Raw genomic sequence first — 23519 nt, 5'->3', positions numbered from 1 at the left:
AATTCACTGTGGAAAGCCAAGTTGCAGAAGGAAATGCCGTTAAATTAAAAAAAAAATTCCCCATTACTCAATGAAAAGAATTATAATACATTCTAACACAAGTTACCCAAACCATTTTAAAACAAGAATTAAATAATTTAAAAGTTCAAAAATGCAGTTTGTACATAAAATATATTGTTTGAACTTCGTAAAGGGCAAAAGACTGATAGCGAAGGGGTTGGTTGAAGAGGAGAAAGAGGGAGTCAGCTTTGGATGCACAATTTTTCCTTTCTGCACCTTTTTCTTAAGTGTTTCAGCCTTAAAGAGCTCCTAGTTCTGTGGTATCGTCCTTTAAAATAAAGGCAAAACGTGAGGGCACTTCGTGACTCGTCAAAGTAGCGCGTGAACAGGCAAAACAAACTGAAGCCTTCATTTCTCCTTTGCAAAGAGGAGGCACGATTCAGCATTACAACATTTTGAGTTCGTTCAAATCACACAATTCAAATTTGATCTTTAATGGTACTTACTCTCTGAATGGAAGTGTGAAGAGTTTAACTTGGTGAATGAGATTGTTAACATCCCAAAACTCTTTTTTTTATACTATATTTAATGTGTTTGGGGCTTTTTAAAAAGCAATTTTTTAAAGGCTACTTTGAAAAGTTGAATGAATAGTCAAGAGAAGTTTGTGTTTATATGTACATTATGTATATGTAGACATATGTGTTACACTGGTTTACTGCAATAGGTGTATTATGTTGAAATAGAGTGAAAGCAGGCATTTTTAGGATGCTTCTGACTTTAATGGGGACACTTTTACAGTTTTAAGATTTTTTAAGCATGCATAAATAGAAGTTAAATGCATCACATCAATTCACAGAAGTTGCGGTAACATTTATTAAATCATTATTAAATTTCTAAGGTAAGCCTGTTTGGCAAGTATTCATTTTTAAATTTATAATTTTTGTTTTCATTTACTTCACTGAGAAATGTTACAATTCTAAGTATTAATGGTGTAGTGGCTTGTAATTTTCTTTCCCATACTGTGCTGAGATTTTTGCCTAAATTTCCCTTAGTTCTGAGTCTATTCAGAATTCTAAAACTTTGTTCTTGACTTGGTTTTTGTAGACTTACCCATTTTTGTTTACTTTGAAAATTTATTTTATGGGTAGCTGTGTCCTATTTCACTTTCTTTTTTGAACCCAGTCTTACCAGAAGTTTTTTATATTTTCAAAGAACCAGCCTTTATCTTTGTTGAAACTCTGTTGTGACTTATTTGCTGCTGTTGTCTTTTTTCCTCTTTCTACATCCTTCAGATTTATAGTTTGCATTGTTTTCATTGTAAATTTTTAAGTAAGACTTAATGCACTACTAAGAGTTTTTACAAATGCTCCTTCCAATTATTGTATGTAAGTGTAAAAGTTACTCTCTATGTACTAGTTAACACCATGGCTTGAGCTGTGATACACCGTGTTTTCATTGTTCAGTTCCTAGCATTTTCTTTTCATTCTTTCTTGACTCGTGAATTATAAAGATGGATGTTTCTAAATTTTAAGCACACACGTTTTTCTTCTAACATGTTTGTATGATATTCATTCTTTGTTGTTTTGTTGAAACATGGTTCATGACTAATGTGTTCTTTTGAGTGTCGAATGTTTCATGTATGCTAAGAAGTATTCTCTAAATATTGGGGTACAATTCCTTCCTTATATTGTAATGTTCAAATCTTCCTTTTCATTTTTTATTTGGTAGAATGTCAATAATATCTGTCAACTGAGACTGATCACTTCAATCTTGATTAGTGAGAAATGTTAAAAATTTCTCTTAACTGTGGATTTCTCAATTTCTATATTTATGTCCATATTTTTCATATAATTTGAGATTATATACTTAGGTAAAAATTGGGAATTGCTGTGTATTTCTGGTGGATGCGTTTATTATGTAATGAGTCTCACTGTTCATAACATTTTTCACCTGAATCTGTTTTCTCTGATACTTACATAGCTCAGTATTTTTCAGAGTTCTTTCTTCAAGCTTATTGTGTGTTGTTAACCATGCCGTTCTTGCCTTTTTCCATCTTTGTCTTCTTTCACATCAAATGATTTGTCTTTATTCCTTTTTCCTCTAATACTATGGAAGTTATGCCTTCTATTTCTATTCCTTGATTACCATTATTAAGTTCTATATCATAAGCACTATTTATAGACTCTTAAATTTAGTTTAATTTTTACATTTGCATACCTCCATGTAACCATGACCCACATCAAGATTTATAACATTTCCATCACTGCAAATAGTTCCCTTGTGTCCTTTCAAAACAGTACCTTCCTCCCAGAGGAAATCACTTTTCTGAGTTGTAGCAAGCATGAATTAGTTTTGCCTGTTCCCAAACTTTATCTAAATGAATCATATAGAACGAACTCTTCTTTGACCGGTTTATTTCACTCAGTACAGTATATTTAAAGAATCATCCATGTATTGCATGAACCACTAGTCTGCTCCCTTTCTGTTTTATGGGCTTTTTTTAATTCATTGTATGATGACCACAGTTTATTTTAACCATTTTCCTTATGGACATAGGGGCTTGTTGAAGGTGATTTGTTTATTCCAGTTCCCACAATGCCCACCCCCCCATCCAGTCTCCCATTCCAAAACACATCCAGAACATATTCTGCACGGCTACTGCTTTCACACAAACTACCACCACTTGAGGTATAATAGAAAATATATAAATATTTGGTCTTTGTCCCCAGTTCTTGATCCAGAGCCCCTAAACCCTTGGGATTTTCTAAGGGATACAGTGTCTTCTGTTACTCATAAAAAGCTCCTTTTGACCACAACTGACTTGATGCTAACAAGGTGACTCCTAGTGGCATCTCCTAGTTCTGGTCGCCTGCAGAACCAACCCCATCATGAGAGAGTTAAAACTTTGAGCTCCCTTGCCTACCTTGCACACAAACAAACACAAATCTGCCAGGACACAGAGGCTGGAGAGTGAACCATTTATGGGCATCCTCTTTCCAAAACAATTGCTAGCCTCTAGTTCCAGGGCTCCTTTCAGGTCATCTAGTTTGGGACTGTCCCAGGAGCCCCAAGGGGCCACTATAATTCAGTACTGCCTTCAGTACAGTTTTGCCAGAGAGAAAGGAAGTGAAGAGTATTAGGGCCATGGTTGCAAAGCATACAGTCTTCAGGGGTTGGAGAGGGAGGCTCCGTCAACTGAGCAGCTCTTGTGTCCTTAACTAATGGCACCTTACAAACTAGAGGCCTGGGCCTTTATCCCAGCCTCAAGAGTAGACTCAGAATCTTAACAGTCAAAATCTGTCCTCACCGCACTGCCAGGGCACTGGGTCAGGAGTCAGACCCACTCCCCAGACACCCAAACAAGCAAGCAGACTGGAGACAACAGGCCTTGGTGTTTGCTGAATCCAGCTGTCTCACCCCAGGTTCTAATGGTGGCTCTGATCCAGATCCAAGAATTGTCAGAGAAGCAGCACTGGACCCTTGTTAAAGGTGGCAAGAAAGACAAGTGTAAGCCTAAACTGTATAAACTGAGCTCAACTACAGCTTAGATAAAGCTGACAATGGTTTTTAAAGGGAGAACAGAGAGGGGCCACAAAGGAGTGACAGAGAAAAAAGTGGGAACATAAAAAGGACGAAGGGGCTATGGTGAAACAGGCAATTACAGAAGGGGCAAATTCCTGACAATAGTTTGGGACCATGGATGGGAGAATATACATTTTGCAGTTTGGCAGCACTGTGCTTTCTTGTACACTCAGCAAAGGGACGGGGGCCACCTTTACGACATGCCCTTATGCAGGTGGAAAGGTGGAAACCAGGCTAAAGTGTGGTCAGATCTCTTAGCACAGTGTTCAGGCAGGTCCATTGTGCCACGCAGTAGTTCACAGTTTACAGAATGACTAATTTAGGGTGGTGAATTGTTTCTGAATGCTGCACTGTGAAGAGCATGTTTGTACTAACAGGACCTGCAGCTCACTCCAGAACAAGCATGAATGGCTATACATGATACGGACACACTGAGCAGGTTATTCTTGAGAAAACAGGCAGCCTCAGGGGTTGGGTATAATCTGTTTACCCAGAGAAGGAGTACAGTCCAGCTCCCCCTATAACTGCTGAGGGGAACACACACATGAAGCAGGTAATACACCTGACAGGCAAACCGTGAGGGTCTGGCTTTACATTAACCATGATATTCACCCACTGAGAATGCTAGTTACCCAGGTCACGGCAGATTGTGTGGTTAGGGGCCCCGTTGCATGGACTCCCCATGCTGCAACACAGTGTGGCAGATGAAAAGCCTTACAGAAAGTGTTGGTTGTCTCAGCTTCACCTCATGGGGCTTACAGGTGTTGATAAAATGAATTAACTAATAATGAAATGGAGAAAGGCGGAGGGGAGAGTCAAGGGACTTGTCCCAGCAAAATGTACATCTTCAGATGGTTATTCAGAAGTGGAATGAATAAAATGGGCATTGATGACGTTGTAACAAAGGTCTTGGTACCTAAGGTTGGGTGGACCAATGGGACCTTCTTGTAGTTCCTCAACATTAAAGAGCCTCAAGTAAGTCTGCTCTATACCTCAGTTTGGAAGAATTTTTAAAGCCTGAAGGCAAAGGTTACAGTGAGAAGCCTGACCTGGATCAATTAGGACGATAGGCAGATTCATCAAGATAAAGATAAACAAAAGGGCCTAAGGCTGGGCACACAAAGTCTTATTATGAGTGGATAAAATGGTCAGGGCTGGAGAAGAGATGTTTCCGGAGTCCTAGACAAGAGAGCCACATGCACTGTGGTATCAAAACCCATTGGTGAATCCCTGAAGAAGCTGCAATTAGATTGAGAGAAGAATATAGGAATGTAAGGGTTGACAGGATTAAAGTAGAGGCTTGGGTGAAAATTGGAATGTTTATAAACAGGCTTTACATGAGGTGACTGGGTCTCTTTGTCTTTTGCCTGAATGTATTATGTGGATAGGTATTGTGTCTGCCTGGGCAATGTTTCATAAGTATCATAAAACACAAGGCATGTACAGCTGCCCTTCAAACAATATTAATTAGATATGCTAAATAGGAACAAATAAGATTGCCCAATATAGTAACCACACTAGAGGGGGTGAGGACTTAATAACATAGGTAACTACTGAACCACTGTGTTAAACATTTGAAACCAACATAAGATTGTATAGCAACAATACCTCAATAAAAAAAAATTTTTTTTAAGTTGCCCAAGCACACACAATATATTATAAAGCCTGGAGTGCTGGTATGGGTCAATTTTCTACACCATAGACCCATGTCGAGTGGAAACTAGGGCCTATGGCAGAAAGCCTGTGAATGCCCCACGGTAATGACTACTGGGACTTTGACTAAAGAATTTTCATTTTAGGAGCAGTTACTAGCTTCCTATTGGATATTAATTGAAACTGCCCTATGATTGAAGGATATAAAAAAAGAATCTCACATTATACCTACCAAGATGATTACTATCAATAACCAAACCAAAAAATAAAAAAATACCCCAGAAAATAAATGTTGGCAAGGATGTGGAGAAACTAGAACACCTGTGTTCTCTTGCTAGGAATGTAAAATAATGCAGCCACTGTAGGAAATAGTACAGTGGTTCTTCAAAAAATCAAAAATAGAATTACCGAATGATCCAGCAATCCACTTCTAGGTATAAATCCAAAAGATTTGAAAGCAGGATCTCAGATATTTGTACAGCCATGTTCACAGCAACATTATTTACAATATCCAAGAAGTGGAAGCAACTCAAGTGTCCATTGACAGATGAATGGATAAGAAAAATGTAGTGAGTATGTGCAATGTAATAATATTCAGCCTTGAAAAAGGAAATACTGACACCTCCTACAAATGGATGAACCTTGGAGACATTATGCTAAGGGAAATAAGCTAGTCACAAAAGACAAATACTGTATGATTTTTCCACTTATATGAGGTATCTAGAAGATCAAATTCATAGAAATAAAAGTAGAGAGCTGGTTGCCAGGGGCTAGAAGGGGGGGAGAAATGAAGAGTTGTTGTTTAATTGGTCTAGAGTTTAAGTTTTACAAAATGAAAAAATTCCAGAAATTAGTTATAAACAAACAGTGATGTCTTGGGTGAGGTCAGAGAAATGCACTAATAGGGAGGGCAATGCCATGAAGAGTTCCCTAATAGAATGACAATGGTTTGTATAGGAATGTGCTATCCGAGAAATGAAGAGGCTTACTCAGTGATTCACAAGCAGGTAGACTTTCTCTCTAGGACTGCCTTTGGAGGCACAGGAGGAACTGCTAGATTCTATTCTATGGCCCTTGCCTTGGAAACAGTTTCTCAGTTGACCAGCAGAGACCTGCAGTTTACAGATGGCTGTTCTAAGGTGAATAGACAGAATCCTGTTTGGAAGGCTACCACTGTGTTTGAAGATGGTAAGAACAAATCAGCTTGGTGGGTTGAATTAAATGCTGTTCTCCAGGGACTGAAGACTTGAACAATGATAAGCACCCCAAGGTTTGAGCTTCTACTGACTCATGGGTGGTGTTCAATGGCCTGGCCATATGGTCAGGCAGAAGGGCAATAGGAAACTGGCCTAATAAAGGGATGCCTCTATGAGGCATGGCCCTGTTGAATCACTGAGAACTTGAGGGATGCGTGAAGGACATGCTGATGCCCAGCAGAAGAACCAACCTGCAGTTGGATCAAAGGTGACTGGAACTGACCAGTGGATACCTGATGTGCCTGCCTGAGGAGGCCATCTGGGTACATGAAATGAGCAGGAGGATTACATAATACCAGTATGGACAGAATCTAGACATACTCCTCTTGCACCTCAGAAGCACAAAATGCCACTAAGAACTGTTCGGCTAACAAGTGACAGAAACTGAAGATGACTATGTGGCAGATGCCCCAGGGGAAAGAGCTTGAACATAGCTGGCACGTGAAACTGATGATGGTAGTCAATGGGACTCACTAAAAATAAACACTGACTCTGGTAGACTGCCTACCCAGCGGTAGAAGTGAGTTTTCAGAGTACTGTAAAAGAACCATAACAGGAGGGGCGGAAGATGGCGGCGTGAGTAGAGCAGCGGAAATCTCCTCCCAAAACAACATGTATCTATGAAAATATAACAAAGACAACCCTTCCTAGAATAAAGACCAGAGGACACAGGACAATATCCAGACCACATCCGCACCTGAGAGAACCCAGCGCCTCGCGAAGGGGGAGGGCCACAAACCAACAAGAAAGGAAGTCCTTCCAGCCGTCACTCGTCCCAGTTCTGCAGACTATTGCTATCACCATGAAAAGGCAAAGCTACAGGCAGACAAAGATCACAGAGACAACACCAGAGAAGGAGACAGACCTAACCAGTCTTCCTGAAAAAGAATTCAAAATAAGAATCATAAACATGCTGACAGAGATGCAGAGAAATACGCAAGAGAAATGGGATGAAGTCCGGAAGGAGATCACAGATGCCAGAAAGGAGATCGCAGAAATGAAACAAACTCTGGAAGGGTTTATAAGCAGAATGGATAGAATGCAAGAGGCCATTGATGGAATTGAAATCAGAGAACAGGAACGCATAGAAGCTGACATAGAGAGAGACAAAAGGATCTCCAGGAATGAAACAATATTAAGAGAACTGTGTGACCAATCTAAAAGGAACAATATCCGTATTATAGGGGTCCCAGAAGAAGAAGAGAGAGGAAAAGAGATGGAAAGTATCTTAGAAAAAATAATTGCTGAAAACTTCCCCACACTGGGGGAGGAAGTAATCGAACAGACCACAGAAATACACAGAACCCCCAACAGAAAGGATCCAAGAAGGGCAACACCAAGACACATAATAATTAAAATGGCAAAGATCAAGGACAAGGAAAGAGTGTTAAAGGCAGCTAGAGAGAAAAAGGTCACCTATAAAGGGAAACCCATCAGGCTAACGTCAGATTTCTCAACAGAAACCCTACAGGCCAGAAGAGAATGGCATGATATATTTAATACAATGAAACAGAAGGGCCTTGAACCAAGGATACTGTATCCAGCACGACTATCATTCAAATATGACGGTGGGATTAAACAATTCCCAGACAAACAAAAGCTGAGGGAATTTGCTTTCCACAAACCACCTCTACAGAACATCTTACAGGGACTGCTCTAGATGGGAGCACTCCTAGAAAGAGCACAGCACAAAACACCCAACATATGAAGAATCGAGGAGGAGGAACAAGAAGGGAGAGAAGAAAAGAATCTCCAGACAGTGTATATAACAGCTCAATAAGCGAGCTAAGTTAGGCAGTAAGATACTAAAGAGGCTAACCTTGAACCTTTGGTAACCACGAATTTAAAGCCTGCAATGGCAATAAGTACATATCTTTCAATAGTCACCCTAAATGTTAATGGGTTGAATGCACCAATCAAAAGACACAGAGTAACAGAATGGATAAAAAAGCAAGACCCATCTATATGCTGCTTACAAGAAACTCACCTCAAACCCAAAGACATGTACAGACTAAAAGTCAAGGGATGGAAAAACATATTTGAAGCAAACAACAGTGAGAAGAAAGCAGGGGTTGCAGTACTAATATCAGACAAAATAGACTTCAAAACAAAGAAAGTAACAAGAGATAAAGAAGGACACTACATAATGATAAAGGGCTCAGTCCAACAAGAGGATATAACCATTCTAAATATATATGCACCCAACACAGGAGCACCAGCATATGTGAAACAAATACTAACAGAACTAAAAGGGGATATAGACTGCAATGCATTCATTCTAGGAGACTTCAACACACCACTCACCCGAAAGGATAGATCCACTGGGCAGAAAATAAGTAAGGACACGGAAGCACTGAACAACACAGTAGAGCATATGGACCTAATAGACATCTATAGAACTCTACATCCAAAAGCAAAAGGATACACATTCTTCTCAAGTGCACATGGAACATTCTCCAGAATAGACCACATACTAGGCCACAAAAAGAGCCTCAGAAAATTCCAAAAGATTGAAATCCTACCAACCAACTTTTCAGACCACAAAGGCATAAAACTAGAAATAAACTGTACAAAGAAAGCAAAGAGGCTCACAAACACATGGAGGTTAAACAACACGCTCCTAAATAATCAATGGATCAATGACCAAATCAAAATGGAGATCCAGCAATATATGGAAACAAATGACAACAACAACACTAAGCCCCAACTTCTGTGGGACACAGCAAAAGCAGTCTTAAGAGGAAAGTATATAGCAATCCAAGCATATTTAAAAAAGGAAGAGCAATCCCAAATGAATGGTCTAATGTCACAATTATCGAAATTGGAAAAAGAAGAACAGATGAGGCCTAAGGTCAGCAGAAGGAGGGACATAATAAAGATCAGAGAAGAAATAAATAAAATTGAGAAGAATAAAACAATAGCAAAAATCAATGAAACCAAGAGCTGGTTCTTCGAGAAAATAAACAAAATACATAAGCCTCTAGCCAGACTTATTAAGAAGAAAAGAGAGTCAACACAAATCAACAGTATCAGAAACGAGAAGGAAAAATCACGACGGACCCCACGGAAATGCAAAGAATTATTGGAGAATACTATGAAAACCTATATGCTAACAAGCTGGGAAACCTAGGAGAAATGGACAACTTCCTAGAAAAATACAACCTTCCAAGATTGACCCAGGAAGAAACAGAAAATCTAAACAGACCAATTACCAGCAACGAAATTGAAGCGGTAATCAAAAAACTACCAAAGAAGAAAACCCCCGGGCCAGATGGATTTACCTCGGAATTTTATCAGACATACAGGGAAGACATAATACCCATTCTCCTTAAAGTTTTCCAAAAAATAGAGGAGGAGGGGATACTCCCAAACTCATTCTATGAAGCTAACATCACCCTAATACCAAAACCACGCAAAGACCCCACCAAAAAAGAAAACTACAGACCAATATCCCTGATGAACGTAGATGCAAAAATACTCAACAAAATATTAGCAAACCGAATTCAACAATACATCAAAAGGATCATACACCATGACCAAGTGGGATTCATCCCAGGGATGCAAGGATTGTACAACATTCGAAAGTCCATCAACATCATCCACCACATCAACAAAAAGAAAGACAAAAACCACATGATCATCTCCATAGATGCTGGAAAAGCATTTGACAAAGTTCAACATCCATTCATGTTAAAAACTCTCAGCAAAATGGGAATAGAGGGCAAGTACCTCAACATAATAAAGGCCATCTATGATAAACCCACAGCCAACATTATATTGAACAGCGAGAAGCTGAAAAGCATTTCCTCTGAGATCGGGAACTAGACAGGGATGCCCACTCTCTCCACTGTTATTTAACATAGTACTGGAGGTCCTAGCCATGGCAATCAGACAAAATAAAGAAATACAAGGAATCCAGATTGGTAAAGAAGAAGTTAAACTGTCACTATTTGCAGATGACATGATACTGTACATAAAAAACCCTAAAGACTCCACCCCAAAACTATTAGAACTGATATCGGAATACAGCAAAGTTGCAGGATACAAAATCAACACACAGAAATCTTTGGCTTTCCTATATACTAACAATGAACCAACAGAGAGAGAAATCAGGAAAACAACTCCATTCACAATTGCATCAAAAAAAATAAAATACCTAGGAATAAACCTAACCAAAGAAGTGAAAGACTTATACTCTGAAAACTACAAGTCACTCTTAAGAGAAATTAAAGGGGACACTAACAGATGGAAACTCATCCCATGCTCGTGGCTAGGAAGAATTAATATCGTCAAAATGGCCATCCTGCCCAAAGCAATATACAGATTTGATGCAATCCCTATGAAACTACCAGCAACATTCTTCAATGAACTGGAACAAATAATTCAAAAATTCATATGGAAACACCAAAGACCCCGAATAGCCAAAGCAATCCTGAGAAAGAAGAATAAAGTAGGGGGCATCTCACTCCCCAACTTCAAGCTCTACTATAAAGCCATAGTAATCAAGACAATTTGGTACTGGCACAAGAGCAGAGCCACAGACCAATGGAACAGACTAGAGAATCCAGACATTAACCCAGACATATATGGTCAATTAATATTTGATAAAGGAGCCATGGACATACAATGGCGAAATGACAGTCTCTTCAACAGGTGGTGCTGGCAAAACTGGACAGCTACATGTACGAGAATGAAACTGGACCATTGTCTAACCCCATATACAAAAGTAAACTCAAAATGGATCAAAGACCTGAATGTAAGCCATGAAACCATTAAAGTCTTGGAAGAAAACATAGGCAAAAACCTCTTAGACATAAACATGAGTGACCTCTTCTTGAACATATCTCTCCGGGCAAGGAAAACAACAGCAAAAATGAGTAAGTGGGACTATATTAAGCTGAAAAGCTTCTGTACAGCAAAAGACACCATCAATAGAACAAGAAGGATCCCTACAGTATGGGAGAATATATTTGAAAATGACACATCCGATAAAGGCTTGACATCCAGAATATATAAGGAGCTCACACGCCTCAACAAACAAAAAACAAATAACCCAATTAAAAAATGGGCAGAGGAACTGAACAGACAGTTCTCCAAAAAAGAAATACAGATGGCCAACAGACACATGAAAAGATGCTCCACATCGCTAATTATCAGAGAAATGCAAATTAAAGCTACAGTGAGGTACCACCTCACACCAGTAAGGATGGCTGCCATCCAAAAGACAAACAACAACAAATGTTGGCGAGGCTGTGGAGAAAGGGGAACCCTCCTACACTGCTGGTGGGAATGTAAGTTAGTTCAACCATTGTGGAAAGCAGTATGGAGGTACATCAAAATGCTCAAAACAGACTTACCATTTGACCCAGGAATTCCACTCCTAGGAATTTACCCTAAGAATGCAGCAATCAAGTTTGAGAAAGACAGATGCACCCCTATGTTTATTGCAGCACTATTTACAATAGCCAAGAATTGGAAGCAACCTAAATGTCCATCGATAGATGAATGGATAAAGAAGATGTGGTACATATACACAATGGAATACTACTCAGCCATAAGAAAAGGGCAAATCCAATCATTTGCAGCAACATGGATGGAGCTGGAGGGTATTATGCTCAGTGAAACAAGCCAAGCGGAGAAAGAGAAATACCAAATGATTTCACTTATCTGTGGAATATAAGAACAAAGGAAAAACTGAAGGAACAAAACAGCAGCAGAATCACAGAACTCAAGAATGGACTAACACGTACCAAAGGGAAAGGGACTGGGGAGGATGGGTGGGTAGGGAGGGATAAGGGGGGGAGAAGTAAGGGGGTATTAAGATTAACATGCATGGGGGGGTAGGAGAAAAGGGAGGGCTGTACAATACAGAGAAGGCAAGTAGTGATTCTACAACATTTTGCTATGCTGATGGACAGTGACTGTAAAGGGGCTTATAGGGGAGACCTGGTATAGGGGAGAGCCTAGTAAACATAATATTCATCATGTAAGTGTAGATTAGTGATACCAAAAACAAAGCAAAAAAAAAAAAAAAGGGCAGTTCCTGTGTGGTAACCTCCAACGAGTTCTACACAAGGGTATAAAGGGCATATAAAAGTGTAGGCAAAGGGTCTGTTTGTGTTTATACAGAGGATCAAAGCCTAATTGGGCTACCCCGAAAATGAACTAAGATACGATATGAAAAAGAACTTCCACCATCTGCACTCTCTGGAAGACTCATGCCAGAAGATGATCATCAAAAAACCCCAACAAAGATCAACGCACTGCTACAGCTGTAGATACACTCATCCCACCAGCTCCTGGACTTGCCAGGGGAATGAGGAAGGAGATATCTAAGCTGGCCTGTGCATACAGTAAAACAACAAATTTGACTGGATCTATACTGTTGGAACTCAACCAAGAATTTGGAGAAGTGCAAATTGTAGAGCTCCAAAGTCTTACAACTACAGACTATTTACTGTTAAAAGAACATATGGCATGTGAACAGTCCCCAGGAATGGGTTGTTTTAATTTATCTGATTTCTCTCAGACTGTTCAAGTTCAGTTGGACAATATCCACCATATCATAGATAAGTTTTCACAAATGCCTAAGGTGCCTAACTGGTTTTCTTGGTTTCACTGGAGATGGCTGGTAATTACAGAAATGCTTTGGTTATGTAACTATACTCCTATTATGTTAATGTGTGTGCGCAATTTAAGTAGTAGCTTAAAACCTATACATGCTGAAGTTACTCTACAAGAAGATATGTCAAAGAAATAATCAATCTTCCCATGTTTTCTTCTGCCTGCTACTTCTATAGCTTTTCTTCTTCCTTCCTAATTACAACCCTTAAATAGAATTCGTGCCTCATATCAAATTTACCGAGTATCATAATTCTTCCAAGTGGTAAAGATACCTCAAGACAAATGCTGGGCATAGAAGCCACAGGGCATAAATATGCAAAGAAGTAAAAAGCTAACCTTTTCAAACAATAAGGCTTCCCTCTCACTTACCAACTTCACATTTCCCTGTATGGCCCCGGAAGATGACTGGTTAGCCAGAGACGGGTAAGATTCCTCAAGGGAGGAACAAACTAAGACAGGCACAGTCGCAGGGGGGCCATCAGGTGAGAAATTGGGGATCAACAGAGGTGAGGCTTAGAACCTCACCCCCCCTGTTCTGAGAGAAATCTTCTGCATACGTGGATGTTTTATTGCCCTGGTCTAGCTTGGATTAACACATAGTCTACAGGCACACACCTGATCATCTACATTTGCTCTCTTACAACACTAAACTATGTTTTCTACCTTTATCTTGTATCTACCTACCACTTCAGCATTTTATTAAAAATAATAATAGTAAAGAGAGAAATGTGGTATCCACATATAAATCAAGTATAAAAACCAAATGAGTATTCATATTTGAACTGACTGTTTACAGTTCATAATGCATGAGCAAAACCGAAAGTTTCTGTGATGACTGCCCTTGTACTGTTCACTATGTAACTTATTCATTATGTAAGAATTTGTTCTACATGTAAGAACTTGTTTGTTATGCCTCAGAAGATTGGAGACTGACGAAAATTAGGCTTGGGGTGGATTAATGATTGTGCATTGAGCATTGACTCCCCTATACAGAATTTTATTGTCGTTAACAACCATGTTATCAATAAATATGAGAGATGCCCTCACAAAAAAAAAAAAAAAAAGGACAGACTTCCAATGGTAAAATAAATAAGTAACCGGGATGTAATGTATAGCATAAGGAATATAGTCAAGATATTGTAACAGCTTGGTAGGGTGATAGCTGGAACCTAGAATTATGTATATATATGTTCTACCACTGTGTTGTACACTTGAAACTAATGTAATGTAATACTCTGCGTCAACTACCCTTCAATAAAAAATAATTATTTAAAAAAAAAAAAAAAAAAAAGAACCATAACAGAAGATACTGTACCAATTTAGATCACCAAGTCCCATTTCTTTAGACCAAGGAATATACTTCACAGCACACAATGTCCAACAAAGGGCAGAGATATCCTCCTTAGAGTACTAGTTTGACAGAGAATTGGAACGGGCAATTAAAACACTGACTTTCTAAAATGGAAGATACAAGCATGAAGGACTGGCTTACATGCCTCCATGAGTGTGTGCTCACACTCAACTTGAGCAGGGCTAAGGAACATCCTCCCTAACTATATTCCTCTTTTTTTTCCTGATGGATCTGGGGAAGAGAGGGTGGAGGAAGATGTTGGTAAGAACTACACAGTTCTTCCCACAGGGAAGGTGATTGATGACTTTAATTTTTTCTTTCTTCCCCACATTACCTCATCTTTCTTTTCTTACCTAATGGTCACAGGACTAGAATTGTAACTACAAGTCCCAAAAGCAGGGATAATTCCTAAGCAAGAAATTGCAACTATATTTTAAAGTTTTATGTCAGAATTCCTAAGGACCTGATGGGGTGGGTTGTGACTCTACGCTCTTTGGCAAATTTAGGATTAGTGGCAAATGCAGCTATATTGCCAACCAGTAAAAGCAGCCCACTAGTTCTGCACCTGTGTAACCCAACTCTAAATGAATTGGAGTGACTGAGGGGGAGGAACTCACTAGACTAGTATTGTCTGCAATCCAGAGCAGCACAGTGGGTGAACCTGATGTCCCTTCCACAAGTGGAAAAGTTTGGGTAGAAATGAAGAGGAAGCTAAAGGAATGAATACATGGGTTATATAATGAAGGAAACCCAATATTACATTAACACTTTGTAAGAGGCTAAAAGTAAAAGATGGTATTATCTCTTAGCTCAATTACACCAGATGCCCGAAAGAGTGAAACTGTACAGTGCTGAGGTCACTCCTGTTTGTTCTGATTCTAAGTACCTGGAGTTAGCACAGACGCCACAGCTTAATGCTCAGTCCCAACAGAACTGCCATCACTTCAGATGCCAGCTGCAAATGGGATCCCCAGGCCACCCGAATTTTTGCCAGGCCAGTAACAATGAAGAGGTTCATATACATGGTCATTGTAAGTTTTAACACTCATGGTCTGGGCCACTCATTTTGAAATGTTTTTAAGTAATAATTACAATACCTGAAACTGCAGAAAGACACTAAATAGATGACCATTTTGTGTGTTTATAATTGTTCCCCATGTGCCCATAAAAAACTCATACTGTTTTTCACTCCTTTTACAACTTTTACTGGCAGCAAAGTTGTAGATCTGATTTATGAAGATGCGAATACTGGTGAACAAAGAAGGGTACACTGAAGACAGGAGGGGAGCAGGAACAAGGTGCGTCCCTATGGAGTCTCTCACTGTCTACACTGGCACCAATATCCTCCAAGACAGTAACTGGGCCAGGAAGCCCTAGATGGGCAACTGGGGGACAGAGAAGCTCCAAGATGAAGAAAAGAAATGTATCTTCCACCAGAAAATGGATATGATGTTTCAAAAAAATAAACAAGAATCACCCTTCTCCCTCTAAAAAAAATCTCTGTAAAGGGCTGTGGCCACAAAAGGAAAAGTTGGAGAACTCAAGGAACTGCCTTAAAGGAGCTCCTCAGGGAACGAATCCCTAAGTCAACTGAATGAGATTCCCATCCTTCCTAATAAGAAGCTCAGGGGAATTTCTCTGGAAGTAGCACTGGTGCCTGTGGTCCAAGACCCCAAATCTCTTCCCAGTATCTTCAGGGACTGGGTTCTGGTCCAACCATCCAGACATATGGAGCGATCTCAGGGTTCTAAGCTCCTTGACAGTCAGGAGGGAGCTTCACAGTCAGTCTGCAGCTGGGGCACCCCTCTTTTTTTTTAATGTTGTAAAATACATTTAACATAAATTTATCTTAATCATTTTTAGGTATACAGTTCAATAGTTGTGATATTGTGATTTATTATAAATACATATTTTGGTCTTTGTCCACTGTTCTTGGCTCACAGCTCCTAAAACCCAGGGAATTTCCTGAGCAACACGAGCAGGTCTCAGTATTTGATGTTTTGTCCTAGTTCTGGAAGGAGCTCCAGAGCCATCAAGGTGAAATGAGTCCTGTTATTCGTGACAAGGCTCTTTCAACCACACCTGAGTTTGGGTTAATGAGATGACTTTTGGAAAACACCTAAGGATGGAGGTGGTTGCCAGGGAAACCAACATGGGATTAGAGGATTGGAATTTCCAGCCCCACCCACCCCAACTTCCCAGGACACAAGAGGACCTGGAGATTGAGTTCAATCACCAACAGCTAATGATTTAATCAATCATGCATATGTAATGAGGTCTCCATAAAAACCCAAAAGCACTACTTCTGAGAGCTTCCAGTTTGGTGAACATGTGGAGGTACCAGCAGAGTGGCACCCTCGCTGAGGGGGAGTATAGGAGCTCCATGCCCTTTCCCCATTCCTTGTCCTAACTAAGCATGTCTTCAATCTGGCTGTTCCTGAGTCACATCCTTTTAAAACAAATGGTAGCCTGATTAGTAAAATATTTTCCTTAATTCTCTGAGCTGCCCTAACGAATTAACTGAACCTAAGGAGGGACAGTGGGGACCTCTGATTTATAGCTGGTGAATCAGAATCAGAGATAACAACATGGACTTGTGATTGGTGTCTAAAGTAGGAGGGAAGGGGGGCAGTCTTGTAGGACACAGTATTTAACATGTGAAATCTGATGGCATCTCCAGGTATATAGTGTCAGAACTGAGCTAACTTTAGGACACCTGCTGGTGCTGAAGAACTGTCTGATGTGTGTAAAACCACATACACATTGGTGACCAGAAGTGTCATTAATAGTGTATTCACAGTATGGTGTGTAACATAAAAGAAAACAAGTGTTTCTCTTTCCAGCAGTGCGAAGTACAATCACATTCTGGAAGCAATTTCCAGAACTCTTCTTACTTTGCAAAACTGAAACTATACCCATTAAACAACACCATCTCACCTCCAGCCCCTGACAATCACCATTTTCCTTTTTGTCTCTAGGAATCTACCAGTACTCCTTTATTTCAAATCATAATACAAAACAAAACACTCTTCCTTTAATTCACACAGACTGATGTTATTTCAGTGAGTAACAGGTGTCCACTTTTGGTGAATCCATTTCTGCCCATCACAGATGGGGCCCTCACTTTATTATGAAAGGAGAAAATTGCTGAAGTCGTCAAAATCTGGAATCTGAAGGAAATGTAAGTGGTCGCCGCCTCTGAGCGCTGTCCAGGGTCCTGCTCTCGGGTTACGGAGACCAGGGTTGGCCTCGCCTCCTTTCCGGGCCTGTCCTTCTCGGCGACCAGGCGGGACCTGGCTCAGACACCCAAGCTCCGAAGGCGGACGGCGGGGTCGACCGGCACCGGGCCGGCGGCCGAATTACCCACCCCGAGGCCGAACTACCGGCCCCGAGGCTCCTGCGCCCCGGCCATCTGAAAGCTCGGCCCGGGCGCGGCACTTCCCCACCCGCTCCCTCCCCAGGCTGTGAGTTGGCCTTTCCCCGCGGCACTCCCCAGGCAACCCTGCCTTCCAGGCTTCCTCAGAGGACCTGAGGGCAGATTTGCCACACAATTCACAAAAGGCAACTAGAAATACAGGACCGGACTACCACCAGATGAGGTGGAGAATTCGAACCCAGAAGCTTCCGGAAAGCTTGCCGGGCCCAAGATGTGGGAGTCGGTGGGTTTCCCCCTAACAAGACCACCTGCTTCACTTAGTAGCTAGTAAGTTGGAAGGATGTTCCCAGGAGGAGTGGCCTATTACTGCTGTCACTCCTTCCTTCATTGAGAGCCCGCGATACGCCAGACAAAGCGCAAGACAGTCTGTGGGCTGGAAATATGTTAAAGAGACATGGTTCCCGTCCTCCTTGAACTTACACCACGAAGGTGACAGAGGATAAGGAAGTCTTTGTGATAGTGATGGAAATGAAACACCTGTGCTTTGTTAGGAAGAGGGCTGGGAGTGGCAGCGGTGTTTAAAAGAGGAGGAGTGCTCACCCCTCTGAGGGGGTGATATTTAAGCTGCAGTCTAAAGGATGGTCCCGCCAGGTCTGCAGAATGAAAGCAGAGTGGCCAGGGAGGATCGCTTATGCAAAAGACCAGTGGTGAAAACTTCGAACATTCAAGGAATTAAGAAGAAAGCATTATGTGTTCTTTAAATGAAAGGGGAAGAGAGGGAAAGCTGAAAACAAATTATGCAGCCTTTTGAATAAGGAGAATTCAGTCCAGCTCTAGCATTCACTTATTCACTCAACAAATACTTATTGAGCACCAACTATATATCAGGCACTGTACTTGGTATTGAAGATTCTGAGGTGAAGACAAATAGGAAAGGGGGATATTTAATACAACAACTAGTTACATCTGAAGGACGAAAATATAACAACATGTGACTCCAAAGTCTTTTCATTTCCCCCTATTGTTATATAGGAACCTGTTTTCACCCTTTATTCTAAAACAACTTTACTTATTTGCTGGGAGAGGATCCAAGGTAATCCAAAAATAAAGGAATGAAGAACAAGGAAGGAAGGGAAAAAATATTACAGAGGGAACAATATGTACAAAGGAGAACAGAAAAAAATAAGATGAACACTGTATTCTGTGTCAAAGTAATGTGGATTGTCAGTGGTTTACATTGTATTCATGGGTCAAGGTTAAATGTAGGTGAGGTTAAATGTAAGCATTAGAAGTGGAAGGAGAGGGAGAAGAAACTTGAATATAGATTTCTGCTTTTAAAGAAAGCTTCCTTGAAAGTGGTGGGGAGGATACAGTAGAATACAATAAAAGAGAAGCCAGGAGACCAGACAGGAAATATCACCTACAGCAAGCTGAGTAAGGAGACTGGGAGAAGAAACCTTTTGAATAGAATTTTCCCTTAGAATTTTCACTTTCAATCTAAAGAAATATACTGACAATAGAAGCTAGATGTGTTTTTCCCCACACTACCAATTAGTTCTGCTTGGACGCTGGGTGTCCCACAAACGTACTCAGTTCTCACACTATCTACCTACAGAGAGCATCAGATCCTACAGGTCTCACATGACTGCCCCCACATCAGATAACAATCCCAAGTCCACGCTGTTAACCTGTGTTTCTGACTGACTGGCTATAAATCAGAGGTTTTCATGACTGCCTCCTTGGGTTGGATTACTTTGCTAGAGCAGCTCACAGAACTTAGGACACTAGTTTACCTACTAGATTACTGGCCAATTACAAATGATATTAAAGGATGTGAATGAATAGCGAGATGAAAAGGTACAAAGAACAAGGTCCTAAAGAGCTGGAGCTTCTGTCCCCATGGAGTTTGGGAGCCTGGCAGGTGAATATGTTCTGGTTCACCATCCTGGAAGCTCTCCAAATGCCCTCTTGGGTTTTATGGAGGTTCTAGCACATAGGTATAATTGACTGCATCACTGGCCACTGGTTATTAATTCAACCTGCAGCACCCCACCCTTCCTCCAGGTCAGAGCAGTAACAAAGTTCTACCCCTCAAATTGGTTGATTCCCCTGGCAACCTGCCCCACATCCTTAGTGGAGTTCCAAAATGTTACCTCATTAGCATAAATTCATTTGTGATTGAAAGGGACTTGTTAGGAATAACAACACACCCATTTCACCTTTATGGCTCTGAACAATTTCAGGAACTCAGGACAAAAGAACAAATATTATAAAAAAAGATGCTTCCATCCCTCTTAGGATATTCAAAGGGTTTTGGGAGATGTAAGCAAGGAACCTTGGACCAAGACTGAAATATATATTAATGGTAAATCATACTATCACAATAGCATATAGATGGTTGTCTTGCCTTCTCCACCCTCCTCCTCCAACCTGAAGTTCATTTTTTCCCAGGCTAAGAATCATGGACTTAATTAAGAATGCAGTTTCCCAGTCTCAAAAAGACATATGCACCCCTATGTTTATCGTAGCACTATTTACAATAGCCAAGAAATGGAAGCAACCTAAGTGTCCATCAGTAGATGAATAGATGAAGAAGATGTGATACATATACACAATGGAATATTATTCAGCCATAAGAAGAAAACAAATCCTACCATTTGCAACAACATGGATGGAGCTAGAGGGTATTATGCTCAGTGAAATTAGCCAGGTGGAGAAAGACAAGTACCAAATGATTTCACTCATATGTGGAGTATAAGAACAAAGGAAAACTGAAGGAACAAAACAGCAGCAGAATCACAGAACCCAAGAATGGACTAACAGTTGCCAAAGGGGAAAGAACTAGGGTGTGTGGGTGGGAAGGGAGAGAGAAGGGGAATAAGCGGCATTACTGTTAGCACACATAATGTAGCCGGGGTTAGCACAGGGAAGGCAGTATAGCACAGAGAAGACAAGTAGTGACTCTACAGAATCTTACTATGCTGATGGACAGTGACTATAATGGGGTATGTGGTGGGGACTTGATAATGGAGGGAATCTAGTAACCACAATATGCTCATGTAACTGTATATTAATGATACCAAATTTAAAAAAAAAGAAAAACAACAACAAGAAAAAAACAAGTTGATTGTGAACATCTCCCAATTTTGCATTCAATGCATGTTGCCGGGAGTAGGGTTACCAGATTTAGCAAGTAAAAATACAGGACAACTATTAAAAAAAAAAAAAGAATCATGGTGTTTGTGAAACAAGTAGTATTTTTTAATCTCCATTTTATAAATAACTCAATTGCATGAAAATACCAAAGATCTGCCAACATTACAGAGCTCATAACTGGTGGTAACAGGATTAAATCACAAATCTTTTGATCCCAGGATCACCTGATGTGTGGAAAACCACTTGATAACAGTAGCAACCCTAGGCGGTGACAACAAAAACCTTTGGAGGCTAAGTTGTCAGAGTTGGCAATTAGTAAGATATGAGCGGCAGAAAGGTAGGGGGAGGTGGAAGCTGGCAAGCTTTCTAGGTGGGTTTGCACGCACTCTTTGCCTGAAAGGAGAAGAGCCAGGAAATCCCCAACGCTGTCGCGTGCACAGAGGACACTGCGACTTGTCTGGGAATGGCCTTGGCCCATTCACATGATCCTTAGATTCCCCAGCCCCTGGGGAGTTTTCTATAGGCTTTTCTGGTGAGAGCATGCGCAGGGCCAGAGCAGTTATAATCTGCCTGTCAGTCAACCAGCCCCGCCTTAACCCGCCCTTCACACTTTCCTATAAAATATCAGACACACAGCGCTGGTCTTGACCTCTCAGGCTGCCCTCCCTCTCCAGAGTGTTCTTTCTCCTTGTTAAATAAAACTCCTCTAGCCTTCACATTTTGCTTTGTATTCCTTGTCCATGGGCATCGGAGGAGGGGTGACAAAGACCCTTCCTTGGAACAAAATAACCAGACCAGAGTTGAGACTCACTGTTTTAAGAGATGAGCGTTAAGAAAAATTACTCCAAACTTTAAAACAGGTAAACAGATTACTGGTGTCCTTTTATTGCAGTGCTAGGCATTCTCTAGCAGGCTGGGGATTATCTGATTTTCTAGGGGTTTGAATCTTCATAGTAAATAAGGAGGTCATTAGACTGAGGTGGTTCTAATACCGTAACAGCCTACTTAAGCAAACCAAAACATTTGCCTGTAAGTGCATCAAGGTCCAGAATTCAAAACCTAAGGACAGGAGATTCACAACCACATATGAGTATAAATTATCTTGTAGAAACCTGATAGCAATGCAAATAATTCTTGTCAGCCAGCAGTTGATAGCCAACAAAGAGTCAGGGAACTACTAAAAGACAAACTGAGGCATATTAAAATTTTTCAGAGTATTTGAGTATAAATTTATTTGAATCATGCAGTTCCAAACCAGAAGAGGTAAGAAGTGCTCCAGGGAAAAGGCTTGGGGAAGGACTTTTAGAGAACAAGGAAAGGTGAAGTAAGGAAATGATTTGATTGGCTAGAGTTTAAGCTTTGTAAGCCCTATTTGGAAAGGTCTAGTTGGCTGTTTGATTGGTTTTCCTTAGGTTTTGAATTCTGGACCTTGATGCATTTATAGCCAAATGTTTTGGTTTGCTTATGTAGGCCACTATGGTATCAGAACCACTCAGTCTAATGCCCTCCTTGTTTACTTTAAAGACCCCAATGTTTGGAAACTTACAAACATACTTCTATAGGTCTGTGTGACGTAAAATATTTCAGTGTAAATCTGAAAATATTTGGAGATGAATCTAATGAAAATACTCCACATTCAAGCAGGAGAATTAAGGTGAAATGTAAATAGAGGGAAATTTATGGCTTTAATGCTTATAAAAGAGAGAAGGCTGGAAATCAGGAAGAATCTAACTTAGTTAGCTTACTAACAAATTCAAAGATAACCAAATTTACAATATAAATAATAATTTAATAATTTGTTTATAAAAAAGAAAACAGATAAGTTGTAAAGAATAGACAAGCTATACTTTGTTTCAACCACCCTATTTGATTCTGTGACTGTTGTCTCTGAAGGATAAGATGCTCACTGCACCCCAAGGTTACCAGGTGAAAGGAAAGTCCTTCTCTTGATGCATGCTTTCTCTTCTGTGTCTGTTGACAATACAAAGCTAGCTTTCCCTAGCCAGCACTGCCAACACTGAGAATTGGCCTCAGTAATGACCCCTCTCTAGGTAACATCAGTGCCGGGTCAGCCATTCCACTGTCCTGTGTAGATATCAGATCCACTAACACTACTTGTAAATTTTCACATTTGCCATCTTCTCCCTTCTTGCTGCCATGGTTCACTCTTATCTCTGATCCTCTCACATAGATTAAGGAGCTATTAGACCAGCTAAGGGGTAGGGAGAAAAAATTGGGAGTTTGTGGTAGACAAAAGGAAGGCCACTGGTTCTTTGACACTACTCCAACCAAGAAGTGACTGCCCTTGAATCTGGGCTGGCCTGGACTGTTTTGACCAATGGAATAAGACAGAAGTGACTTTATGCCAGTCCTGGGCCTAGCTTTTAAAAGAACTGGCAGTTTCCATCCCTAAACCCCCACTGAGGAATTTCATCTTCCCTCTTGAAGAGACCATCTAGGGAGGCCTAAGACTAGAGGGAGGAGGTGCCCAGCCAAATGCAGCCTTGCATGCATCCTTGCC

Source organism: Manis pentadactyla, chromosome 9 (genome assembly GCF_030020395.1).
Source record: "Manis pentadactyla isolate mManPen7 chromosome 9, mManPen7.hap1, whole genome shotgun sequence".
NCBI lineage: Eukaryota > Metazoa > Chordata > Mammalia > Pholidota > Manidae > Manis > Manis pentadactyla.
The sequence above is the reverse complement of the archived record's forward strand: the minus strand, read 5'-3'. Positions refer to the sequence as shown.